Raw genomic sequence first — 13,035 nt, 5'->3', positions numbered from 1 at the left:
ACGCTTAATTGGACTTTCACAAAGCACCTACCTTGATAAAGTTTTGAAAAAGTTCAAAATGGATCAGGCAAAGAAAGGGTTCTTGCCTGTATTACAAGGTGTGAAGTTGAGTCAGACTCAATGCCCGACCAAAGCAGAAGATAGAGAGAAAATGAAAGATGTTCCCTATGCTTCAGCCATATGCTCTATCATGTATGCATTGCTGTGTACTAGACCTGATGTATGCTTAGCAATAAGTTTAGCAGGGAGGTACCAAAGTAATCCAGGAGTGGATCACTGGACAGCGGTCAAGAACATCCTGAAATACCTGAAAAGGACTAAGGATATGTTTCTCGTTTATGGAGGTGACAAAGAGCTAGTCGTAAATGGTTACGTCGATGCAAGCTTTGACACTGATCCGGACAATTCTAAATCGCAAACCGGATACGTGTTTATATTGAATGGTGGAGCTGTCAGTTGGTGCAGTTCTAAACAAAGCGTCGTGGCGGGATCTACATGTAAAGCGGAGTACATAGCTGCTTCGGAAGCAGCAAATGAAGGAGTCTGGATGAAGGAGTTCATTTCCGATCTAGGTGTCATACCTAGTGCATCGGAACCAATGAAGATCTTCTGTGACAATACTGGTGCAATTGCCTTGGCAAAGGAATCCAGATTTCACAAGAGGACCAAGCACATCAAGAGACACTTCAATTCCATCCGGGACAAAGTCTAGGTGGGAGACATAGAGATTTGCAAGATACATACGGATCTGAATGTTGCAGACCCGTTGACTAAGCCTCTTCCATGAGCAAAACATGATCAGCACCAAGACTCCATGGGTGTTAGAATCATTACTGTGTAATCTAGATTATTGACTCTAGTGCAAGTGGGAGACTGAAGAAAATACGCCCTAGAGGCAATAATAAAGTTATTATTTATTTCCTCATATCATGATAAATGTTTATTATTCATGCTAGAATTGTATTAACCGGAAACATGATACATGTGTGAATACATAGACGAACTTAATGTCACTAGTATGCCTCTACTTGACTAGATCATTAATCAAAGATGGTTATGTTTCCCAACCATAGACATGAGTTGTCATTTGATTAACGGGATCACATCATTAGGAGAATGATGTGATTGACATGACCCATTCCGTTAGCTTAGCACTTGATCGTTTAGTATGTTGCTATTGCTTTCTTCATGACTTATACATGTTCCTACAACTATGAGATTATGCAACTCCCGTTTACCGGAGGAACACTTTGTGTGCTATCAAACGTCACAACGTAACTGGGTGATTATAAAGGAGCTCTACAGGTGTCTCCAAAGGTACATGTTGAGTTGGCGTATTTCGACATTAGGTTTTGTCACTCCGATTGTCGGAGAGGTATCTCTGGGCCCTCTCGGTAATGCACATCACTATAAGCCTTGCAAGCAATGTCACTAATGAGTTAGTTACGGAATGATGCATTACGTAACGAGTAAAGAGACTTGCTGGTAACGAGATTGAACTAGGTATTGGGATACCGACGATCAAATCTTGGGCAAGTAACATACCAATGACAAAGGGAACAACGTATGTTTTTATGCAGTTTGACCGATAAAGATCTTCGTAGAATATGTAGGAGCCAATATGAGCATCTAGGTTCCCCTGTTGGTTATTGACCGAAAACGTGTCTCGGTCATGTCTCCATAGTTCTTGAACCCGTAGGGTCCGCACGCTTAAGGTTTCGTTGATAGTTTTATTATGAGTTTATGAGTTTTGATGTACCGAAGGTTGTTCAGAGCCCCGTATGTGATCACGGACATGACGAGGAGTCTCGAAATAGTCGAGATATAAAGATCGATATATTGGACGACTATATTTGGACACCGGAAAGGTTCCGAGTGACATTGAGACAATACCGGAGCTCCGGGAGGTTATCGGAACCACCCGGGAGGTATATGGGCCTTATTAGGCCTTAGTGGAAAGGAGGGGAAAGGAGCAAAGGAGCCCCCCCCCCCCAAGCCCAATTCGAATTGGGAGGGGGGCCGGCCCCCCTTTCCTTCCTCCCTCCCTCCTCTTCCTTCCCTCTCCCTCTCCTAATAGGAAAGGGGGAGTCCTACTCCCGGTGGGGGTTGGACTCCCCCCTAGGGCGCGCCACCCCCCTTGGTCGGCCCCCTCCTCTACTCCTTTATATACGGGGTAGGGGGGCACCCCATAGACACAACAATTGATCTCTTGATCTCTTAGCCATGTGCGGTGCCCCCTCCACCATAGTTCTCCTCGATAATATTGTAGCGGTGCTTAGGCGAAGCCCTGCGAGCTAGAACATCAAGATCGTCACCACGCCATAGTGCTGACGGAACTCTTCCCCGACATTCTGCTGGATCGGAATACGGGAGACATCATCGAGCTGAACGTGTGCAAGAACTCGGAGGCGCCGTAGTTTCGGTGCTTGATCGGTTGGGCCGTGAAGACGTACAACTACATCAACCGCGTTGTGCTAACGCTTCCGCTTTCGGTCTACGAGGGTACGTGGACAACACTCTCCCCTCTCGTTGCTATGCATCACCATGATCTTGCGTATGCGTAGGAAATTTTTGAAATTACCATGTTCCCCAACATGACTTGCAATGAAGGGGGGAGGGCGGGAGTAGGAGCAGGAAGGAGTGACATTGCGAGTACGATCGGCGGTGATCGAGGGCGCCGGAGGCGATCGGCGGCGATCGAGGGCGTCTGAGGTTAGGGCTCGAGAGGAGGAGAGAGGACGAACCGCTCAAAGAGAAATTCAAAAGAGTACGCACAATGATTGGTGTTATAATGAAGTGCTTTGTTAGTGCAATTAATTTAATCGAAAATTTTAGGACGGGAATACCCCTAGCCTAATTGGGCCAAATAAAGGTATAAAATTTTAGGTCAAAAATACCCTTGGGCTCAAAAAGGCCTAATTAGTCTGATACATTAGATCGCCCATATAATACACGTGCTCTGGTGTATTATAATGTACCGTAAATCTCCATTTCTTTTCTCTTTCTTAGGCATGATTGTGTTGTATCTTGGATGTTACTTGGTTGTATGGATGTTTGGTTTAGAGTCAATTACACCAGTGGTGCTTGAACTTGGCATAAACGGTCACTTTGGTGCTAGAACTTGTGGCATACATTGAACGGGTGCCATAACTTGACTTAGGTGTGCAAATATAGTGCTAACCGCACTTGGATACGAAATCAAAGCTGGCTTGGCCACCAGCGTGGCATGGGGCCCTTTGTCAAAGACTAGAAATGTGTGGCCTGTTTTTTTTCCAAAAAAACCTCAAAATATTTTATTTCTCACAAAAAAAGACCATGTCCATGTGGTAGATGGTATTTTATTTTGTTTGTTGTATGAAAGGTGAGTCTTGATGTGAAAATTAAAAGGCAAAATGTTTTTTGGTGGGAATTAAAAGGGAAAATGTTAGATTCCTATACTCCAACATGTGAACTTTTTTTGAGAATTTAACACGCGACCTACTGTTAGGGCGCTCGCGCTCATAGCCACTACACCAATTACATTTGGATGTCTAACAAGGATAACAGCCGTTAAAGTAGTATAAGGATGATACACGTGGGGCTTAAATTGGCTGCAGATAGTGCAGCCCATTTGCACGCGCTGGTTCTTTTTGAAATATTTGTGAAACGTAAGTAATTAAAATAATGTTCAAATATTTCTTTTTTATAAATATTATACATACAAACAATGATTAGTAGATAAAAACATTGGATGTCCATAACTGCCACATGTGTGGCAGGAAAGGAGACGCACCACATGTCTATAATGCAAATAGATTGCCACGTCATCGCACGCATGTATGCGAGAATTTTTTTGGATTTTCAGTTTTTAAAATGTTTCACCTCTTAAATGAAAAATCCGATTGAAGATCTGTTTTCACCATTAAATCCCTCGCGACGAGATCTTCAAAACTAGATCTCATATCGATATATTTTGGTGAAATTTTTTTGGTTAAAAGTTGCCATGTCTATTGCAAATGAATTGCCATGATATTTACACTGATGTTGCTATGATATGTTTCAACTATTTCTTTTACATTTAAAAGTAAATTTTAACATATTATAAAATGGAGAAGTAAGAAACTAGACTTGTCATGCACCATAAACCAAAATTACCATGATACATGCACTTAAAATTGCCATGGTTCAATAAAAAATATATTTTCATGGTCAAAGTACTGGAATTGCCATCATCAAAAAACTAAAATTGCCACATGGCAACTTTAGTTTAAGCACTATGGCAACTATAGTGTAAACATCATGGCAACTTCTGGGCAAAAAAAATTTCGTCCAAACATATCAACATGGGGTCTAGTTTTGAAGATCTCGTCGAGACGGATTTAATGATGAAAACGGATATTTAGTTTGCTTTTTTATTTAGATGATAAAACATTTTTAAACCGAAAACTAAAAAAAATTCTGCCGATCTCATCTATTCATACGTGACAAAATGAGTGGTGATGAAGGCGTGTGGGCGATGTGCAAACGCCCACACGTGTGGGCGTTAGTTTTTTCGAAAACATTTAACATACTCACGTCTATTATATAAAATTGTTTATTAAATTCGGATATTTAAAATGTTTATTTAATAGAAAAATATACATGTGCTGCTTATATTTAATATTCAAATTGATGGATACAAAATTTTATCTAAAGTTGTGAAGACTGAATGGTGTAGCAGCCAGACTGTGACATGGGCAAGGGTCGTTCGAGAAGTGGTGGCCTCCTTTTTTCTTGTTATTAATTCTCAGTATGTACACACGAAGCCCACTGACCATATAGTCGAAAAAATGAAATGCCATCTTCCAACGTAGACAGGGCCTTTTTATGGGGAAAATTAATTCAAGGGGTTTACACAAAAAAAAATAGCCACACGCCCTCCTGTCTGCCTTCGGGTCACTGACGACGGGACTGATGCCATGTTGGCGCGCCTAATCAGCGGCTCGGGCGTACACAACAGAGGTTTACACCGTATTTGCACGCCCGAGCCAAGTTGTTACACCAGTTCGATGTATGTCGCAAGTTCTAGCATCAAAGTGACCGTTTGCATCAAGTTCAAGCACCACCATTGTACGACTCTTTGGTTTATCTATAAAGCGGGGCAAAGCCTAGTTCGAGATTAGTCGATGTAGATAGACTCAGTGAATAAGTACCGTTCAATGTCTATCAACAGTGCTTCGTAAGAAACCGCACGTTCCTCTCCCTCGCAAATGCACCAAGTCACTCACAAAAACTTTGACCACGCTTTGGCTGCCTTCATGATCACATCAATCCAGTTGACTTATTTTGGCCGAGATCATCCAGCTGACTTGCACTCCTACAAATAGCTGATCAACATTCTCTGTTACTCGTAGCAGTTCCATCGGTCAACATGGCCAACCACGTTGCACTTCTCCTCCTACTGTCTCTCCAGCTCACCGCGTCATTCTCTCAGCAGCCCGGCGACGACCCGGACTTCCGGACGCTCCTCAAGATCAAGGAGCAGTTCGACGACCAGGCCGCGCTGGTGTCCTTGCATCCCGGCACCGACCAGTGCAACTGGGCATACGCCCACTGCAACCAGGACCGCCGCGTCGTCGCCATCTTCCTCCAGAACGTCAACATCACCTCCACGATCCACCGGCCATCGGTGACCTCGACCAGCTCCACACCATCAGCATACACAGCATCCCGGGCCTCCATGGCCCCATCCCGGACACGTTCGGCAAGCTCTCGCACCTCTCCATCTTCAACATCATGCGCGCCTCCGTCTCGGGCTCCCTGCCGGCGTCGCTCTCCCGGACAAACCTCACCTCCGTCAGCTTCTTCAGCAACAAGCTGACCGGCAGGATCCCCAGGTCGCTCCAGGACTTGCCTTACCTGACCTACTTCGACGCCTCGAACAACCGCCTCGTCGGCCAATCCCGCCGCGGCTGGTGAGCGACGGCGCGCCCGACAGGCCGCTGGGCCTGACGCTGACAAACAACCGGCTGACGGGGCCGATCCCCCGGACGTACGCGGGCCAGAGGTACTTCATGAACTTCCGGGTGGCCAACAACATGCTCACCGGGGACGCGGCGTTCCTGTTCGGCCGGCAGAACACGGTGTACGATATCGACCTGTCCGGGAACAGGCTGCGGTTCAACCTGACCGGCGTGATGATGCCAGAGAACCTGCTGCTCCTCAACATGAGCCGCAACCGGATCTACGGCGCTGGCGCAGTTGAAGAAGCTGACCACGCTCGACCTCAGCTACAACCAGCTCTGCGGGGAGATACCCACCGGCGGGAACATGGGTCGGTTCAAGCCGGAGGCCTACGAGCACAACAAGTGCCTGTGCGGGACCCCATTACCGACGTGCTAGGTCGTGGGTCGCTGAGGCTGATCGACCTGTCACGTTCTTCTGTTTTGCGGTGATACTGCATGCAATGAATAATTTCGGGCTTCCATCCGAGAGTTCCTACTGTCTTTTTTAGTGGAAGAGTTCCTACTTCCTATCAGTTCGATATATACGCAAACCCATGTTCAATACTTCTGCGTTCAATAAAGCTGGACCTGGCCCTAACCCTAGACAGCTGGAACAAACTCTTCCCTTCAGTCTTCACAGGCGAGCCCATGGATTTGCTTCCCCACTGCCTGCCGCTCCGACGGACGGTGGTGAGGAGGGGAATCCCGATGTCTTCGCTCCTGTTAGTAGTTTATAGGTCAGGCTTTTTTATTCCTCGCAGGTGCGGTGCTTGGATGGATGGTGGTGCTTTTTCTTTGAGTTTGTCTTCCGAACTTCGATCATTCTTGAGTTTGTTCATTTGGACGTAGTTGACAGAGCATCGGCGTAGATTCCTGCCTCGGTGAGGTTAGGGTTTCTCGTCACGTGACGAGATTTGGTATTAGGTGCTTCAGATGGTCGACGGCTCGTTGTTGCGGCAATAGTGGTCGTTCGGTGGTCTCTGAATTTTGATATAACTTTTATTGTGTTTGAGATGTTTTGTCTTTCGAGTAAACTTTTATATTTGATCTGATCATTTTCAAAAAAAAAAACCGACCTGAAAAATTGTTGTAAAAAATAGCCACTTCGCATGGGACTTGCATGCACATATGTGACCTATTTCGTTTCAATTGAGCTTACGGGCTAGGGGAGGGAACAGAGAGCTCTTATTGGATGCCCCCGTGCGTCCAATAGAAGAGCTTTTGCTGAAGGACTCGTGCAATCAGGCGATGAACTCGAGCCACAGACGTAACGCAGCAACAATGTGGGCCGCTCCAGCTAGCAACGGAGTATGGCTAAAGTTGCAGCGCTAAATTTAATGTACTACGTGCAACGACAGATCTAATTTTTTTAATCATCCTTAAAAAAATTAATAGGTTTGGAAATCGTGAACAAATTGTGAAACTCGAACAAACTTTTAAAACATGAACATTTTTTGAAAAAAAGTGAACAATTACTGAAACATGAACTGAAATACAAAATTCCAAACATTTACTCAAAATTTTATATACAAAGTACAATTTTTAAATATATATATGAACATTTTTGTAATATATGCTGAACAATTTTTAACTACGCACTGAACACTTTTGTGATATACGATGAAAAAATTGAAATATAAACTGAACATTTTTTTAACGGAAACACTGTATGAGAAGCCCCTACAGTATAATTGATGCAACAAATTTAAATTATAAGTATCGTGCCTTAAACATGGGTGGGTGGAAGGCTCAGCCCCTTTCCTCCACTAGGTTTTGCCTTAGTCCACACAATGAACATTTTTGTAACATATGCACAATGAACATTTTTGTAACATATGCTGACCAATTTTTAACTACACATTGATTATTTTTGTGATACACACTGAATAATATTCAAATACACACTGAACATATGTTGCCCTGTCGCTGCATCATTTAGCTATTAAAAAACCATAAGCAGTAGCCAGACATGCTGCGGCACGGTCCAGGCAAAAGAAACTGGACACCTGGGACCAGGCTTATCCCACTGCCTAGGTTATGCATATTTTTCCTTTTTTTATTCCACTTGATCAGGCTAATCACAACTCTCCGCCATCCAGGGCAAGCATGCATTCTCTCTCTCAGGACACAAACAAAACAAGTACTCTCTTCGTCCGGAAATACTTGTCCTCAAAATGGATAAAATGAATGTATCTATAACTAAAATAAGTCTAAATACAACCATTTCGAGCATAAGTATTTTCGGACGGAGGGAGTACCAGGCACACTTGTCAGGACCGGATTTTCGGGATATTAATTTCCCAGAAAATGGCTCTTGTGCTCACTAGCCCCAGAATTATTGTTAGCTGGCGAGACACCAACTTGATACAGAAACTCCAAGCAAGGTATAAAATATGTAGTCCAAGACCATTCTGGCCTATGGGTACAACACGAGGTTTCTAGTGGCTGATGGCGGAAGCGGTTTGTGGTCTTTTGTCGTTTATGGGACTCCATTTCCCACAGGAACAGCTGATCAGGATAACTCCTATCTTCGCGGGGCTGCTATCACCATTGCTTAGTTCCGGCTGTCATCGCAACGCTCCTCTTCAGGCAAGAAATCTGGCCAAGACAATAGCCAGGGACAAGCCAGTGAGTACTTTGAATGTACTCGCAAACACTATGAACATAGGTATAATATACAAACGATAGTCATGCTATGAAACATTCTATGATCACAACTTCAGTCATAAAATAAAATCCCTGATGCATGCAGGCAGGTTATTTATATACAACATGAACATGCAATATCAGAGTAGAAATGAAATGCACCGATCGGGTATCTGAAGCGAAGCCTCGGAAGGATAGTAAATAACAAGCATGCCTCAGTCGGGCGTCTGAGCGACACCACATAAAGGGCTTATAAAGTAAATAAATAACAAGCATGCCACAGTCGGGCGTCTCAGCGACACCACATAAAGGGCTTATAAAGTAAATAAATAACAAGCATGCCACAGTCGGGCGTCTCAGCGACACCACATAAAGGGCTTATATAGTAAATAAATAACAAGCATGTCATAGTCGGGCGTCTCAGTGACACCACATAAAGGGCTTATACAGTAAATAAATAACAAGCATGCCACAGTCGGGCGTCTCACCGACACCACATAAAGGGCTTATATAGTAAATAAATAACAGTGAATATCCAGGAGGTAGAACCGTCCCAGGGATACCCAATAATTCAAATAATATAACTGGTTAGTCCACAATAATAATAGTCATCCTATGTCACATGTCATAATCAATGATCTGATTTTTGCCGACTTTCCTCCGAAGATTGACACTAAGACCGACACTTGACCCATCCCAGACCGTAGTCCTTACTCATGGACACGGCTATTTGAATAGATATAATCTCTGCAAAGGGTGTACTCTTTACCCACGAGTAACGGATTCCGTTAGTCCATCGGGACTAATTCCGTCTATGGTCTTTTAATTGAAAACACACCTGTCCGCACACACCAGCCTAACTTACCGGTGTCTGGAATCACCCATGACACTATTTAAGCAAAACACTAAGTGGGGAGGCTACAACCTCGATTAGCATGGGATCACAAAATTTATATAGCGCGCAAACTGGGGGAGCTACCCCCTCGGCTACAACCGAAACACCCATGCCCCCGGAGCAGGTGGCATGCCTACCGGATGCAACCGGTATCTTCCACCATGGCCTCTCTGTACAGTGTGTGCTAGAAAGGGGTTGACAACTTACTGATCCATACCCTACCTATGACAGGGACAAGTGGTAGTACGAAACAAGTATGGGGGGTTACTGGAACAAGACTCGATCTACGGTCGACTCAGGAGGTTTAAGTATTCCCTGTATGATTAGCTTAACACAAATATATTTCATTCAACAGACAGAATCACCGCTCATCATACCTCATCATGCAATACCGGACACTCTCGTCTCGACGAGGAACTAGGGACAAGCTCAGGTCTACCCAAGACAGAGACTTTCCCGGCTTCCTTTCGGCAGGCACGAAAAGTATATGAGGATGATCATTATCACAAGCATGTCCATTTCTAACAACAAAAATCTCCACTTTTGCACTCATGCGTATGGTTGTATCATCACATAAAATATCGAATGCTCCATATCAAAGTGGTGTGGTAACCGTATTAAACATCACACGAAAAAAAAATTGCCAGGGTTCAGAATGCTTGCCTTCAAAAGTATGCAAGAGAGGTGCACATTTGAAAGTTGACTCCTTCTTCAAAACCTAATTTTGAAAATATTCAAATTAACACAAACTTTAAAACCGTACAAAAAGCTTTCCTAATTATTTTTGAAATAAATCTTAAAATAAACTAGATGAAATTTGAGAGAGGTAGGAAAAAGAATCAACTCATTTGGAGTTTCATTTAAAGAGATATAGTTAGTCAAAGTTTCAGTCAAACTTTGTTTAAAAATAATACAGAAAAAGAAAAAAACATTTCGAATTAAACACGTCGAAGACGTACTCTGGTGTTTATGCCTTCACTTATCCAGCATGGACTGGCGCGTGGGTCACTGACAGTGGGTCCAGGGGCCCACTGGTCAGGTTTGACCGGTCGCCTGCCCCTCCTTTTCCTCTGCCCGAACGGAGGCGGGACTCCGGCGATCGCCGTCTAGGAACGGCCCTTCCCCGCGGGGTTCTGAGGGCGGGGATGGATCCGCCAGTCCAGGACGGTCCTCCTGGTGGTCGAACAGCTGGCGTGTTGGGGAACGTAGTAATTTCAAAAAATTTCCTACGCACACGCAAGATCATGGTGATGATATAGCAACGAGGGGAGAGTGTTGTCTACGTACCCTCGTAGACCGAAGCGGAAGCGTTGACGCAACATAGAGGAAGTAGTCGTACGTCCTCCCGGTCCGACCGATCCAAGCACCGTTACTCCGGCACCTCTGAGTTCTTGACACGCGTACAGCTCGATGACGCACCCTCGTTCTCCAATCCAGTAGAGGCGCCGAGGGGGAGTTCCGTCAGCACGACGGCGTGGTGACGATCTTGATGTTCTCCTGTCGCAGGGCTTCGCCTAAGCACCGCTATAATATGACCGAGGTGTAATATCGTGGAGGGGGGCACCGCACACGGCTAAGGAACGATCAATGATCAACTTGTGTGTTCTAGGGTGCCCCCCTACCCCCGTATATAAAGGAGGGAGGGAGGAGGTGGCCGGCCCAAGGAGGGGGCGCGCCATAGGAGGAGGAAACCTACTCCAAGTAGGTTTCCCCTCTTTTTCCTTATCTTATTTGGAGCGGGAAGGAAGGAGTACTAGTAGTAGGAAAGACTACTAGTAGTAGGAAAGGAAGAGGGGGAAGGAGAAAGGAAAGGGGGGGCCGGCCCCCTTCCCCAATTCGGATTGGGCTTGGGGGGGCGCCCCCCCCCTCCCTTGCTCCTTCTCCCTTCCTCCTACATGGGCCCAATAAGGCCCATATACTTCCCGGGGGGTTCCGGTAACCTCCCGGAGCTCCGGTATATTCCCAAACTCTTCCGGAACCTTTCCGATGTCCAAATATATCCGTCCAATATATCAATCTTTATGTCTCGACCATTTCGAGACTCCTCGTCATGTCCGTGATCACATCCGGGATTCCGAACAACCTTCGGTACATCAAAATACATAAACTCATAATATAACTGTCATCGAAACCTTAAGCGTGCGGACCCTACGGTTCGAGAAAAATGTAGACATGACCAAGACACGTCTCTAGTCAATAACCAATGGCGGGACCTGGATGTCCATATTGGTTCCTACATATTCTACGAAGATCTTTATCGGTCAAACCGCATAACAACATACTTTGTTCCCTTTGTCATCGGTATGTTACTTGCCCGAGATTTGATCGTCGGTATCCAATACCTAGTTCAATCTCGTTATCGGCAAGTCTCTTTACTCGTTCTATAATACGTCATCTCATAACTAACTCATTAGTTACATGCTTGCAAGGCTTAAGTGATGAGTATTACCGAGAGGGCCCAGAGATACCTCTCCGACAATCGGAGTGACAAATCCTAATCTCGAATTATGCCAACTCAACATGAACCTTCGGAAACACCTGTAGAGCACCTTTATAATCACCCAGTTACGTTGTGATGTTTGGTAACACACAAAGTATTCTTCCGGTACACGGGAGTTGCACAATCTCATAGTTGCAGGAACTTTGTATAAGTCATGAGGAAAGCAATAGCAATATACTAAACGATCAAATGCTAGGCTAACTGAATGGGTCATGTCAATCACATCATTCTTCTAATGATGTGATCCCACTAATCAAATGACAACACATGTCTATGGTCAGGAAACATGACCATCTTTGATTAATGAGCTAGTCAAGTAGAGGCATACTAGTGACCATAGTTTTGTCTATGTATTCACACATGTATTATGTTTCCGGTTAATACAATTCTAGCATGAATAATAAACATTTATCATGATATGAGGAAATAAATAATAACTTTATTATTGCCTCTAGGGCATATTTCCTTCATGGCGGGGGTGAAGGGAGTTGCCCGTGACGAGCTTTGCGGCGGACGGAGGCTACGGGTGAATTGGGGGTTTGGGCTACGGTGGCTCTCCGTCGCAGCTGGGGGTTTGGGCAGCTCCGCAAGACGAAGGGGAGTCGGGTGGTGGTGTTGGATGGACGGGAGAGAGCCTGGTTGTGACGAACGGGACTGGAACGTGGCGGCGGCCGTACTGACCGTAGATGGGGAAGACGGCCTCTCCCCATCGATTTCCGGCTAGGGGTGCTCCAGAGGGATGGCCTGAGGCTGCCTGAGTACTCGGTTGAGCTCGGGGATCCTTTATTTATAGTGTGGCTAGGTCGGTTCCGTGGCCGTGGATAAGAACGCCGGCGACGTCCACGGCAGGAGCTCACTGTGGCTGGCCGCTAGCCGCCGTGGCCGACCTGCCGGCGGCGCTGTGGGGCTCCAGGGGCGGCCTGGAGCGTTCTGGGGAGTGGATGAGGAGGGTCGTGGCTCTGCGGGTGAGCAAAGGCCAAGGGCTAGACGCGGCGACCCGCGCGCACGCACGTGTAAAACGCGCGCTCTGG

The 13,035-nt window shown here is 45.5% G+C and overlaps 1 pseudogene; it reads left to right on the top strand.

The window, feature by feature from the left end:
* The first annotated feature begins 5,389 nt into the window (after nucleotides 1–5,389).
* LOC123041554 (polygalacturonase inhibitor-like) lies at nucleotides 5,390–6,360 on the top strand (annotated as a pseudogene).
* The last annotated feature ends 6,675 nt before the right edge of the window (nucleotides 6,361–13,035 follow it).

Source organism: Triticum aestivum, chromosome 2B (assembly GCF_018294505.1).
Source record: "Triticum aestivum cultivar Chinese Spring chromosome 2B, IWGSC CS RefSeq v2.1, whole genome shotgun sequence".
Taxonomy (NCBI): Eukaryota; Viridiplantae; Streptophyta; class Magnoliopsida; order Poales; family Poaceae; genus Triticum; species Triticum aestivum.
The sequence above is the reverse complement of the archived record's forward strand: the minus strand, read 5'-3'. Positions and strand labels throughout refer to the sequence as shown.